Source organism: Dipteris shenzhenensis, chromosome 19, assembly GCF_047967505.1.
Source record: "Dipteris shenzhenensis isolate YYH24624 ecotype China chromosome 19, Dip_SZ_1.0, whole genome shotgun sequence".
NCBI classification, from domain to species: domain Eukaryota; kingdom Viridiplantae; phylum Streptophyta; class Polypodiopsida; order Gleicheniales; family Dipteridaceae; genus Dipteris; species Dipteris shenzhenensis.
Window position 1 is genome coordinate 48661683 of NC_141614.1, and position 13879 is coordinate 48675561.

The following is a 13879-nucleotide window of genomic DNA, read 5'->3' on the forward strand; positions in this document are numbered from 1 at the left end:
TTAAGAGCTTTAAAAATACGTTTTTGCTTTCAGCACTCAACTTTCATTCAACCAGATCTAAGGTCCCCTACACATCAATAATATAGTTTCTTAAACATCATTTCATGAGCTTTAGAAAACAATTTGAGAAGCCTTTAAATAATTAGAAATGAAATTGATTTGAAAAAGCCTTAAAAATGAGTATGAAACTTTATTAAAGAAATTGGTCGAGAAGCTTAAAAGATCACTTAAAAGACAAACAAATGTACATCACTAACGTGATATGTAGGTGGTAGAGGGGATGTACTCATGATACGAAAAGTTGGTGAGATGCCACCGACTGAACATGACTGCCTATAATAAAAAAATCCCCACAAAAAAGGGTTAGGTGAGATACACCTCCCTGTCTCTGTCTCTGTCTCTGTCTGTCTGTTTGTCTATTTCTCTCTCTCTCTCTCTCTCTCTCTCTCTCTCTCTCCCCCCTTAAAGAGTAGTATAGAAGTTAAGATATAGAAGTATAGAAGTATAGATGATTTCACTTCTATTATAACCTGATTCTATCCTTTAATGCTCTTGCATACCCATGCTTTAATTGGCAAATACTCCTTTTCAAACTATAAGGTCGCACTTGTGAGAGACATATCTCTGCATCTCAACTTGCAGAGTAGCTTTGCCTCGGTTACATTGCCTCTTTGGTTCCCTCTCTGGCTCCTCCCTTCCAAGTCTCTGTATTTCTGGTAGCCAATAGGAGACGTAAAGAGGAAGAATCAAAGTGTAGATGCCTTTGCTTTTGGTGAACCCTTATCGCCCGAGCGGGAGAGCACAACGAAGCTATTGGGTGAATTGGGGATAGATTGTGGTGCTAGGCATAGTCTAGGAGACATTTACATTATCTGTGACTTGATTGTCCTTCCGCATCTATCACATGGCTTGCTAACGAATTTCGTGATGCGTTTGTGAAAAAACAAATGCAAAGACGTGAAGGGAGGCTAAAGAAGAAGAAGATGACCAGAAGCAACAAAAGAAGAAGAAGATGACTAGAAGCAACAAAAGAAGAAGAAAGGTCATCCCACTAACCATAGTCAAAGAACATGAGTACCAAGATGGAACTCCGATCATTGATGGAAGTAGGAACATACTGAACATGTTTCAAATGGAAAATTAAGTGCTAACGAGGACAATGGTGCACAGGCAAGTGTTGTTGTAGGTGCATGGCCAAGCTAACTGCGGGTGTTGTTGAGCGCAGCCTGTAATTTTGCCAGAGGATAGTGGTGCGCATGCGGGTGTTGCTTTGTCGGGTGGCCGCACCTACTCTAGCAGCAGTCTCTAAGGAGCTACAATAGTTCTCATCCACCTATGACACATTGCAGGGACAATGCCAAAATTAGGAGGATGACGCAATGTAATTGAGCACGATGTTGCTTCTAGTCATCTTCTTCTTCTACAGCCTCCCTTCACGTTCACAACTTCTCTATTTTGCTCCAACACCAGCTCAAGAATTCAAAATGGTTGTCCACATATGCTACATTGCAGGGACGATGCCAAAATTAGGAGGATGATGCAATCAGTCTTAATTCAGTGCCTTTTCCAGATGGTCTTCTCTTTCCAAGAAAATATCATGTAGAGGCTTTTCGTTTCTTGGTTCGGAAAAACATAGAAGAGCTAATCATGCAGTTTGATCAAACCGGAGGCAAGGCCCGGGTGTTCTTTCATCTTGCTCTAGTTGTTCAATCTTCAGTCTCCCAAGAAGCACACTTGTCTTGAAGCACTTTTGATTCAAGCTCGCTATCTCCTTAGCCATTTCCATTGTGCCATTCTAGAAAGTACATAATGGTAAAAGGGTCACCAGTGCACTTGTCTTAGGATCCCAAGAAGCCAAAATAGAGTTAGTTTACAACAATGAAGATCTATGGCATTGCATTTGCTAATGTATGAAAGAAAAAGAAATCTCTACTAATCACATACCTCAAGTTGGCTATCGATAGGTTGCGCAATCAAAGAAGTTGAGTAGTGTACTAATCGGGTTGGTTTCCCCTATGCTACTTTGTAAAAGTTGGCTGACACTCTTGGGTGCTCCCTTGCGCTCTTCTCCCACAACTTCAATAATAGGATTGCTTGCTTTCTCAGGCTCTTCTCCCACAACTTCAAGAACTGAACTCGTCTCGAGCCTGGGCATGTCCATGTTTCTTCTTTTCTCTAATGTATTCTTGAGTCTTTGTTCAAGTCTTTGTAATAACTGAAGGGATGCATGCACAGCTGTGGGAACAATGGAAGGAGAGGCATGGTTGGGAGAGCATTTCTAAGGCACCAAGTGGCAGAGCCTTCAAGGACACGTGGATCCTCTCCTTCATAGATAGAATAGAAGGTTTAGCATTTTTTATTTTGTGTTTTTGTTTTAAGACAGGTTTACAACATGATGAGAATTGTAAAGACCTCCAAAGGAAAATGTTTCTGTGTTGGGATGGAAATCATCAGACATAGGATTGGATGGAAGAAATAAATTATTCTTTTAGAGATATGATGTCTCCAAACATGTTTTAGTGAAGGCAACTTTCATTGCTATTACTAGTGCAGATGAGTTACCCTTAATAGGGGCTTTAAATAGATTGAACTAGTATGTGCTGACTTCTTGTCCTTTGGCATTGAAAATGGTGTATTATGGTGAAAAATGATTTGAGGCTTTATTGAAAATATCTTCTTTTGTAGGATGAATGAGGAGGCCTTTGTGGTTGTGTGATATACTTTATTCAATAAGAAAGCTTGGAGAAATAGACCCATCTTGGTTTGCAGATAGATTTACGCCAGAGGAGCATGAACATGTATTAAATGATATTTTAAAAGATGTGCAACTTGTTTAATCTACTTCCAAGTTTTTTTGTCTTCTATGATTATTCTTTCTACCTTTAAATAAGGGTGGCACGAGAGAGGGACCATGCAAGAACGGGGAAGGTTCATTGGTATCCATTGACACGTTTTATGCTTGCTAAAATCTTGTTTACACTAAGCTTTCTATAATGATATGTTAAAGTCTAGTATTAACCATTGTTGGGTGGATTTTTCTTCCATAAAACACTCCATGCTATGCATAATTTCTATTGGTATCGAATGAAATTTTTGAATGTTTCACTATGCAAAGTGATGTTGAGAATGAAATGCAAGCTGAGAGAAAAAGAAATGTTTGAAAATAGGGTTTGGCTTTTGAGGAGGTCAAAGTCAGAAAGAAGTTCTCGAACAAGATGAGTAAGTATCTCGGGATAGTTGATCCCTTGAATGGAAACAAGTAGTTTGAGATGGTGACCAGCAAAACAGTAAAGGAAAAGAGATTCAAGCTAAAATTGGAAAACTTTAACCCATTTGTGCATTGTGGAGCTAAATAATGACTTGAAATGCAAGATTTTGGGATACTGTATGAGTAGAAAAGAAGTGCGAGATCAACATGGAGTCCCTCCAGCTAAAATTCCATTACTTTACAATAGAGTTCCATGCTAGTACACGATCTTTAATTTTTTAAGTGTTGAAATAATACTTGAACAAATAGGAGACAAGGAGTTTCATGTTTGGGTTGGAAAAGAGGCCTTTTATGAGACACTGATGGAGAGAACTAACAACTTGAAGCAGCAAATCATTATTGATGAAGGTGACAATATACAATATCTTAGGCATGCTTTTGTTTGCAAGTGCAATAGACATGGTTTTGATACTAATTTATTTTGGCCCCACTTCTAAAATAGGTTCTGACTTGTGCCTATGACAATAAAAATTGCAGGTTATGTCTATCCTTTTCGTATTCGCTATCCTAAAGAAAAATTTGAAGCATTATTGCACAAAGCAGAGCCTACTTTGAGTGGTAAAATGCGTGAAGAGATTGGCTTTGCTTCAAAGAGGCTCCTGTGGAGGTAGCTGCTCTCTTTATTTGTAATGTAGATTTCATGTTTATTTTGTACTTCTTGCATTTATTTCAAGATTTTCTTTGTAGATTTTTGTTTCATTTGTTTGTTGCGGGGAAAATACCACCCATGCCAGTTGAGTGTGATATGTGGAATCAAATCACCATGTCAAAGGATCTTACAATGTACTCTGGCCATGCAAATCGGGAAAAAAGGGTGGGCTAATCGGATTAGGAGGTGGAGTACTATCCATGGTGGTTAGATTTCATGCTAGGTTTTTATCCTTCACATGAGCTTGTGCAATATAGATTACATGAAGAAGGTGCACTCACTATAACAGAGAAAGGTAAGGAGGAGGGGAAAAAAATGGTGCTGGTCCCTTTCACTGTCACCATTCCTAGTCCCCATGAGAAGCCAAAAGATCCAAAATCATCACAACTTCCACCTTTAGATGATGTCTCCATGAAAGACAATTGTGAGCCAAAGAGGACACACAAAGAGATTGCTATTTACAAGAATATGAAAACTATACCTCTTCAACTGCAAATACCTTCTCAGTGTCTAGTCTTGCAGGTAAATGTGTGCAAAATGTGGGAGACACTCTCTAAGAAAGAAACATGCAAAGAGTATGAGAAAATAAGGGATTTTCTTATCTCAAATATTGGTGGTAATTGTAGAATGAAAAAGGGCTTGTCTACCACAGTGGCTGCAGATATGATTTTTCCAGACTTGCCTACTGGTGTTTTGGTTGAGGGTTTCAAGAAATCCCATCATGGAATGAATGGTCTTTGAAATTGTTGGAGGCAACTCTTGGTTTGGGTATGGCACTAGTTGATGATGGGGGATGAGTTTTATTATTCTCTTCCACACAACATAGAAGAGAAACAGATATACAGATTGGAAGGTTCAAATATGACGTTCATTTTCGTGTGCACTTGAGAGCCATAGAGCCTTTTGGAAGTATGGCCAATGGAGTAAAGGTCATTTTGAATCCAATCATTCTCCTCCATTGTTCTTTCATTCCATTTATTATTCTTAAAATTTAGCATGTAAATATCCTATGGACTTGTACTTTTCAAAACTTGAAGTTGTGTTGATATGGGTTGCAAGTTTTTGCATTCGACTTGTACGTTCTATGTAGAGCTCGTTGCTCTCCTATTGTGCATGTTGATAGAGCAATGCTTGTGGATAAAAAGATTTTTAGCTTCAAATCTGATGTATGGGCACACTACCTTCCACATTTGGAGTGGTCTATTGCAAGTGAAAAGTGGCTTACTAATGCAATTCCTAATAGCTGCCTTCTGCAAAGAGGGAGGGGTGTTGTTTGATGTCTTTCTTGGTTGTGGTGGTAGCCCACAGGCAACTCGGAATGTTGAAGTTCATGTTGTTGGCATTGATTTTGACAAAGATGTGATAGAATGGGTTGAAGATTAGAAGGGTCGATAAGACTACTCTTTTTTCATGGTAATAAAAATTTAACTTTGCTTCCTACATTTCATAAACTATGGTTTTACATGCTTATGCGCACTCATGGGAGGAAAGTAGATTCCATCTGCATCAACCAATGAAGAGTTCTTGCCAGAGTATGGCAAGGAACCAATTATACCAGACTTGTGGTACATAAAACTATGACATTCTAGACTTTTGAGTGTCAAGCATTCTCATGGCATTGTACCCTTCAAGCTTTTGATAATTACTAGGACTTTGCCATGTTATGCAGAGTCGCAAGCATCCTACATGGCAAGGCATGAGAAAATCTGTGATACACGTCATATGAAGAGAAAGAAGAGAAATCATTGTGTGTTTGTAGATGACATTGCATTGGAGGATGATGATTTTGAAGATGAACCATAGGGATACACATGGACATTGCCCAAATGTTTTTCATGTAGTATTGCTATGTGCACTCATATACTTTGTTTCTCTTGAACAATGAAATTTGTTGGGGGTTTTTCATTTCAAAGTTTTAATGTTTGTAGCTAGCCACTACGGAAACACATTGACATTGTATTGTTTTCCACATAGTATCCATAAGTGCAAGCTTACTGTGGTTCTCTTGAACTGCTAATCTTTTCATAGGGTTTTTGTTACAAATTAAGCACGGCTTTTGTAATTATAATTTGTCCTCTAATAGTATTATAGGTTAAGTTTTATGTTTTGCTAGTTGTTTTGACTCTTTTATATGAAAGTTTTATAGCTATCCCCTTGAGAAACACATGGTCATTGTCCATTATTCTCCATGTGGCATTGCTAAGTGTGAGTCTACTCAGTATCACTTTACTTGTAATTTTGGTGGAGGTTTTTCATTTCAAAGTAAGAAAGGCTTTCATGTCGGTTCAAAGTCATTAATCATATGAATTACAATTCGTCTAATAATACTACTATTGGTATCTTTCTTTGCTTTGCTAATTGTGAGGTTTATAGCTAGCCACTACCTCTATAACATTCACATAGAAAAAAGCTCACAAAACTCGCAAACTTGCATAAAACTTTACTCACACAATGCCAAGCCCCTCATGAAGTGTGTTCTACTCTCTTCCCATGTGCTTAAAATTTCCTTTGCTCATTTCTCAATGATGGGATGGTATTGACTTTTGGAATGAATGTTTGAAGTAGCCTACAAAGAAAATTTGATGAGAATCCTTGAAGAAATAGTGTAGTAAAATGCACAAGTGAATTGAATTTGTTCCTAATACTTACTCAAGAGGGCGGTCATGCTTGCGTTTTACCATTCATAGCTTGCTTGCATATTTAGACCCCTCATGAATTGTGTTCTACTCTCTTCCCTTGTGCTTAAAATTTCCTTTGCTCATTTCTCAATGATGAGATGGTATTGACTTTTGGAATCAATTTTTGAAGTAGCCTACAAAGAAAATTTGATGAGAATACTTGAAGAAATAGTGTAGTAAAATGCACAAGCGAATTGAATTTGTTCCTAATACTTACTCAAGAGGGTAGTCATGCTCGCGTTACCATTCATAGCTTGCTTGTATATTTAAAATCAATAGACTGGTTGTAAGATGAGATCTGCTTGCCTTGAAGAGCATTATGGTTTCCTTAGCTTGTAATCTCCCTCTTGGGGATTCATGGTATGTAGTGGCTCACTGACTAATGGCTCATTCTCAAGTAGATCTTCTTCATGTGCCTCAATGAAAGGTGGAACAAATTAATTATATATCTTATCTTGCACAATTGCATCATCGATGTTTTCTTCATTGAATGCATGCTCCTCCTCATTGCATTGATGCAAGGGATATCGCCTCCTTCAAGTGACACGCTCCTCCTTTGGAACATGCCTATGGTTCATAGTAGCTAGGATTCATTAGCATGACATTGTATAGCATGCTTATGCATAGTGCTTGGAAATATATCTTCTTCCTATGATGAGAGATGATGGGTGAAAAATCAAGTAAATTTATGCAAACAAAAAATATTGAAGAAAAGAGTGTGGAAAAACCTTTCATACCTCCTCATTTACAAAAATGGGAGGTGGTGGTTGGAAGTGACCATAATCTCAAATATGTGTCATGGTTATAGTGAGTTATCTTAATATCAAACCTTTGTGTGATGTAGGTATTATTTTGAAAAGATATAAGGCTCTTGTGCATGGCAACTCTTTAGAGTTCAATGAGCTTGAGGTCATGTACAAAAACAAATCACCAAAATATTAGCGACTCAACTCAAATATCAACTCTATGAAACTCAAACACAAAAGATGGTGTGAAAAGATACATAGGCATATTAATCATAAAAAAAATTACCAGATTTTGTAATAACAAACAAGCATACATTATGCAAGTATCAAAAAAACATGCACACTTGAGTCACCTCAATTTATTACCTAGCAAGATTATGATTCCCACCCATTTTTGTTCCATTTAGGTCAATGTAGCCCCATATGCCCTTGATGGACCTCGATTTGATACCTAGGTGGGCTAGGAATAAAAAATGATGACATCCATTAAAATGCAAGGCTTTGTAGGTCTAAAAAAGTTCGAGACCAAATGTGGTAGGATGCTTGCTTGCACTATTTTTGAGATCCCTTAGCACATTTTTTTTCCATTTGGATCAATGTATCTGGACTTACCCTTGACGTATCCAAATTTAGAGCCGACTAGGGGAGGACTATAAAATGATTACATCTATTAAAATTTGAGCCCTTGTAGGTCCTAATGGGAAACACTTCATATCCAAACCAAGTCTTTTTCATTGGGATCAATTTAGCCCAACCTTCCTTGATGCTTCCCTGATGCACCCAATTTAGGGCTTGGGTGGAAAATTAAAACTGACCTCTAAGAAAACGTGAGAATTTGTAGTTATAAATGGAACCAAAATTGGTAGGATTCTTGGTTGCACTATTTAATATCTCCCTACAAAGTTGTATTTCATTGGGGTCAACTTGGCCCACCATGCCAATGATGTACCCCAATTTAGTGCCTCTTTAGTACCTAGCAGGTTATGACAAAAAAACAATGACATCTATTAAAATGTGAGGTCTAAATGGTACCAAAATTTATAGGAGTATTAATTATACTGTTTGTATATATTTACCAAGTTTTTTCCCGTTTGGGTAAATCTAGCCTAGCATGCCAATTATGCACCCCAATTTAGTAGCTAAGTAGGGGTTAGGATTAAAAAATCACATCGTCTATTAAAACATGAGGCTTTGTTATCTCTAAATAGGAACAAACTTGGTATGATGCTTGGTTGAATTGTTTTCTAAATACCTAGTAAGTTTTATTCCATTTAGATAAATCTATCCCAACATACCAATGATGCAACCCAATCGAGTCCTAGGTGGGCTGATCAGAAAATGACATTTATTCAAATGTGGGACGTTCTACTTCTAAATGGGGCATGATTGCTATTTCTAAGATCCCTTCTAAGTCTTTTTCCATTTGGGTCAATATATCCTAGGTCTAAATGGGACAAAACTTGGTATGATTATTGGTTTTATTACTCTAGATATCTACCAACTTTTGTTCCATCTAGGTCAATCTAGCCCAACATGGCCTTGATAGACATGCCCGTGACTCCTACCAAAATTCAAGTGGATATTCACATTGATTTTATTTTAAAATATTGATATAAGCATCAGAAAACACACACAAAAGGGCTAGTGATGATAGAAGGGTAATAATATCAAAATAATGCAAAAAATAAGCATATAGTGTTAAAAATATGTCCTAAAACTATGTCCATGGAAGTTTCAACATTTGTTCCAACACTTGTGTGAGGTATTGTCAACATTTACATCCATAATTTGGTTCTAAAAACCTAGAATCCATTGTTTTGGTCATTATTTTCAAGCTTCTTTCTTGACCAAACTTACACATCCTTCCTCTCTCATCACCTCAAGATCTCAAAACACTTTCTCCCACAACCCATAATACTGTTCTAGCTTTCAAGGCTAAAGAAAGAAGAAAAGAGAAAAGAAAAATATGTATGTGTGATTTTACTTTCGATACTTTTCATGTTTTTGGGCTATTCTCAAAGATTTTGCATTGCAAACACATTCCCGCACCTAATACTCTTCAAGAGGCTTAAGCTTTGTCCATGATATTTCTCTTACATACTTAATGATTTTATGTCAGATTTATATGTTTCTAAGTTTGCAATTGCACGCAAAATATAAATGGTTTCTATTTCATGTAGACTGTTTTTTTAATGGCAAAATTCCAACAACCTTATATGAAAATTGAAAACTGCATGGAAAAAAATCTAAAAAGAAAATTTCAAAATCGCCTACACATCTATGTTCACTTCTAGAAGTTTGGCAGCATATTTTATCCCTTCACTCTTCATCCCTCTAACATTGAGAAGGTTGAGAGACTTGAACTTGACGTTTTTAAACATTCCCCAACGAAATATTCTTGACAACCCATGTCTTGGAGATGATAACCCCCCTAATTATCTGAAAAACTTTGTACTATAGCACAATTAGGTCTTTTTTATCTCCCAACAAAGCCTATCTCCAACTCCATTTTATCAAAATCCCTATATCTTGCATCCAATTCATAATCTCTATCGACATCTTCCGCGTCTCCAAACATTCCCACAACACGTACATCTGTGATTGCTTAGCTCTCCCACAAAAGGCACACAATGGGTTTATATCCAACCATTTAGCCAGTCTTGCCCTAATTGGAAGACAGTTTGTTCCTTTGCACCACAACATTAAATTCACCTTTCTGAAGGGTGTGGCCTTCCAAACTCTTTTGCATCTCAATGCCCAAATAAAATTTGCATCCTGAGCAACCACTTTTTTTTTCGTCACCAATTTAAAGTCATTTCCCTCCAACTTGTCAACTCAGTGTCTACAGGTGGGCTTTGAGACATCTCTGCCTCTTGAAATGACCCATCCTTTGAGTCCCACCAATTTTGTCCTCCTATTACTTGTCAGCCAGTGTTCTTTTTGAATTGTGGGAATTGTCAACTTAAGCATCATTTGATAGCCAGATTGACAAGCCCAATGACACATCACCAGTCAAAACTCTACCACCTCCCCACTTGACTTGTTCCAATTTGTGTTTCCATATAATTATTAACTATTTGGCTGTCTCCAAGTCATCCAGTTTGAGGCTCCCTTTAAACAATAAAATGTCTTGCCAGTTGATTTAATCTCCCTTTAGACCTTTTGCTCACCCATTTACTTGCCACCAGCTCATAAGGACAACCCAAGATTCGAGTCAAATCTTGTAACCCATTTGGTACTTAGTATCCTTGTCTTGATCATAAAATCTTCCATTCACAAAACACCAAACTCTTTAGGGGTATTAACCAATTTCCAATTAATCCGATATGTTCTATTTTTGCCATAAAAAATCCATGACCATTTTTTCCTTCTCAAGTGAAGTTCTAGAGGATGGGTTGACTAAGCATACATACACTAGAGCTGATGCTAGTATGTCCTATATTACTGTCAATCTTCCTTAAAAAAGATAGGAATCTGTGTTCCCATTTGTCCACTTTCTCCTTGACTGTCCTGTTGAACCATTCAAATCTCCACTACATTGTTATTTCTATGCCAACCACGCATCTTAAATATCTAGTATTTTTCCCACCTATATCCATTAAAATTTGAATTGGTTCATCCAATCAGCTCTACTACTCCAGTCTATCCAAAGAGCTATGGTTTTGCTCTCGTTTATCTTGGAACCACAAACTTTTGAGAGTTCTTTGTATACTTGCATTAGGGTTGACACGGATTCGAGATCCGCCTCTAGCATGTTACTTTGTTATCCACCACATGAATAGTTGTGCACAGTGCATACTCTTATGTGAGAGCCGCAGACCTTTGATTCTTCCACACGCCTATGTTTCCTCAATCTATCTAAGTCATTACAAGTGCAATAAGTAAGGGTGCAATGGGGCATCCCTCACGGACCTTTTACGGTCAAAGCTTCTATACAAATAGCCATTTAAAGATAAAGTTGCAAATGTGTTGGATAGAAGCATATGTTATTCTAGCGAATCCTTCACCAAATCTCATCTTTCCTAGAGTTTTCAAAATGAAATCCCAAAACTGATCTTGTCATAAGCCTTCTCCAATAAGCAGTAATCTTTTGCGCTACATTAAGGCATAATCTTTGGAACATACAATATTGAGGTGCCCTCATAGATATTCCTACTGCATATGAATCCAAACTACTTCGAGTTAATTAATCTAGCAAGATGAGACTGTATTCTCATTGCAAAGACTTTAGCTAGTATTTTATACACCACATGAAGAAGAGTGAGGAGCCTCTAATCCTTAGGGGATAGCCTCGAAGAGATTTTGGGGATTAGTTTGATTACTCCCTTGTTCATATCCCATGAGATTTCCAAGCTTTTAATAAGATAATTCAGCAAAGCTATCAAATAATTATTGCATAGCTTCTAGAACTCCACGGGCACGCCATCAGGGCCTAGGCCCTTCCCTTTGGCCATTGAGTTCACGACCCTTTTTACCTCATTTTCAGATTCTGACCTCCACAATGTGAAAGCCTCATGTGGCAATATTACTCTTTGGAATGGCTCTAGAAACCTACTGAGCCTCTAGTCATAGTATTTTGTTTATGTAGGACTCAAGCCCACTATACAGGACATGTACTTAATTAGCTCTTGAGCTATCTCTTCCTTGTCTATGATTTCATTACCTTATTTGTTGACAATCACATTGATCTGCTCCCTTTATTTTTTCTCCTTCACTACCTTGAAGAAAAACTTGGATGGATAGTTGCCTTTTGCAAGACTCTGATTTGCAATTGAATTTGAGCCACCTTTCTTCAAGGCCTCCTTCGTGATGCACCTTAATGTTTCCAAGATCGGGTTGGTTGGCGCAACCTCCATTGCTTTAGTAATTGACAAAATAGCTTTCTCAAGTACCGGTTCCTAGATTCTTCTCCTGTTTGCTAGATCTTTGCCTTTTTGCTTCAACACTTCTTCGGCTACTTGACCTCTGGTCGGCCGAACAAACTTACATTTATCTTATATAGAATCGCCCTCTCCCTATAACTTTGACACTAGACACTGCTACCGAATAGAGAATAGGAGCATGATTAGATATTGCAATCCAATGAAGTGTTTTAGCCTTACCTCTTAGATTAGCCTAGCACCCTTTGTTGCTAAGGTCCAACCAAGCTCCCCTCCAAGCTTCTCCAACTTGCTTGTTAGACCAGGTGAAGGATTATGGATTGCCTCAAACATGCTGAAGGCTTCCCCAGTCAATCAGCTCACCTTTGTCGAGACAAACTTGACCAACTCATTCCTCTCTTTGCTTTCATACTTAGGTTTGCATGTGACCTGTTAGTATCTTCCTCTGTTTGGTTCCAATATTTGAAGGCTAGCATAGCTGTTTCGCCAATCTTTACTGCTATCTCTTTCCATAATCAAGCTCTCTCATTCGACTAACAAGGGGTGGAGATAGATCAGAGTCTAATATCCTCACCTTGAATTGATATGTCTACTACTATGAATTGGCCTTCTTGGTCTCTCCATGCCAGTCTTGCGGGTTGTACATCCTTTTGGCCAAGATCAATGTGCCTCCACTACCTCTGGTTGGACAGCTCCCAAAGCTTGTGTGTTCCTCCATAAGCTTCTCCTCATTCAAACCGAGCTTAACCTCATGAAAACCCACAAAATCTGGACAGACATCCCACAAAACCCTCATGCAAGCCTTCCACTTCCACATGGAGCACATGCCCCCAATATTCCAAGTGAACACACTAACTATAATTTTCTTTATCCACCTGTATGAAATCATCATCAAACCACGTCTCCAGTGAGACATATATTTTAGTGAATGCCGTAGACTTGACACGTGCCCACTTCTTAATCAATTGAGCCGATTTTGTTTTAATGCTCTAATCACTCCCACTCTTACCTTGACCACCGCCAGCCTCTCCTTGACTGGTCGTGGCCACATTCTCCCCTCCACATGGCAGCTTCCCCTTAGGATCTACTAGTCCCTTACCTCTGTCAAATGGAATAAATTTATTGCCAGAATTACTGTCAAAACCATTGATTGAGATATTTCCGGACATTGAGCTGGCCTACACGTGTTCTTCGATTTTGTTTGCCTTGCCGTCGCATTAGCTTGTATGCTTTCCTGCATTTCTTATTTTGTGTATCCCTTTGCATGTCTTTTTTATCAACTTCATTTCTTGCCTTACCCATATTTTCTTTCTTTCTTGCACAGGTTTTAGCAAAATGTTCCGACCCATCCCAAATACAATAGGTAATGGAAACATGTCGGATCAAATCTCTATCTCAAATACTAGCATGAAGAAAGTTAGACAACTTCAAAAAATCTAGAACTGAGGAAATAGAGATGCTCATGCAAGAGTTTGCACTAGAGCAGGAAAGGACATAAATCATGAGCCACTATCTCTCTCCCAAGAATATAGTAACTCTCTAAGGACATGAGAGTGAGAAAGCCATCCATTGCCGTTCCTTGGGAAGCATTCACAAAATTTCCATATACTATAGATGATTAAAAACGAATAGTGATGGCTAGCAAGGGTAAAGAAATG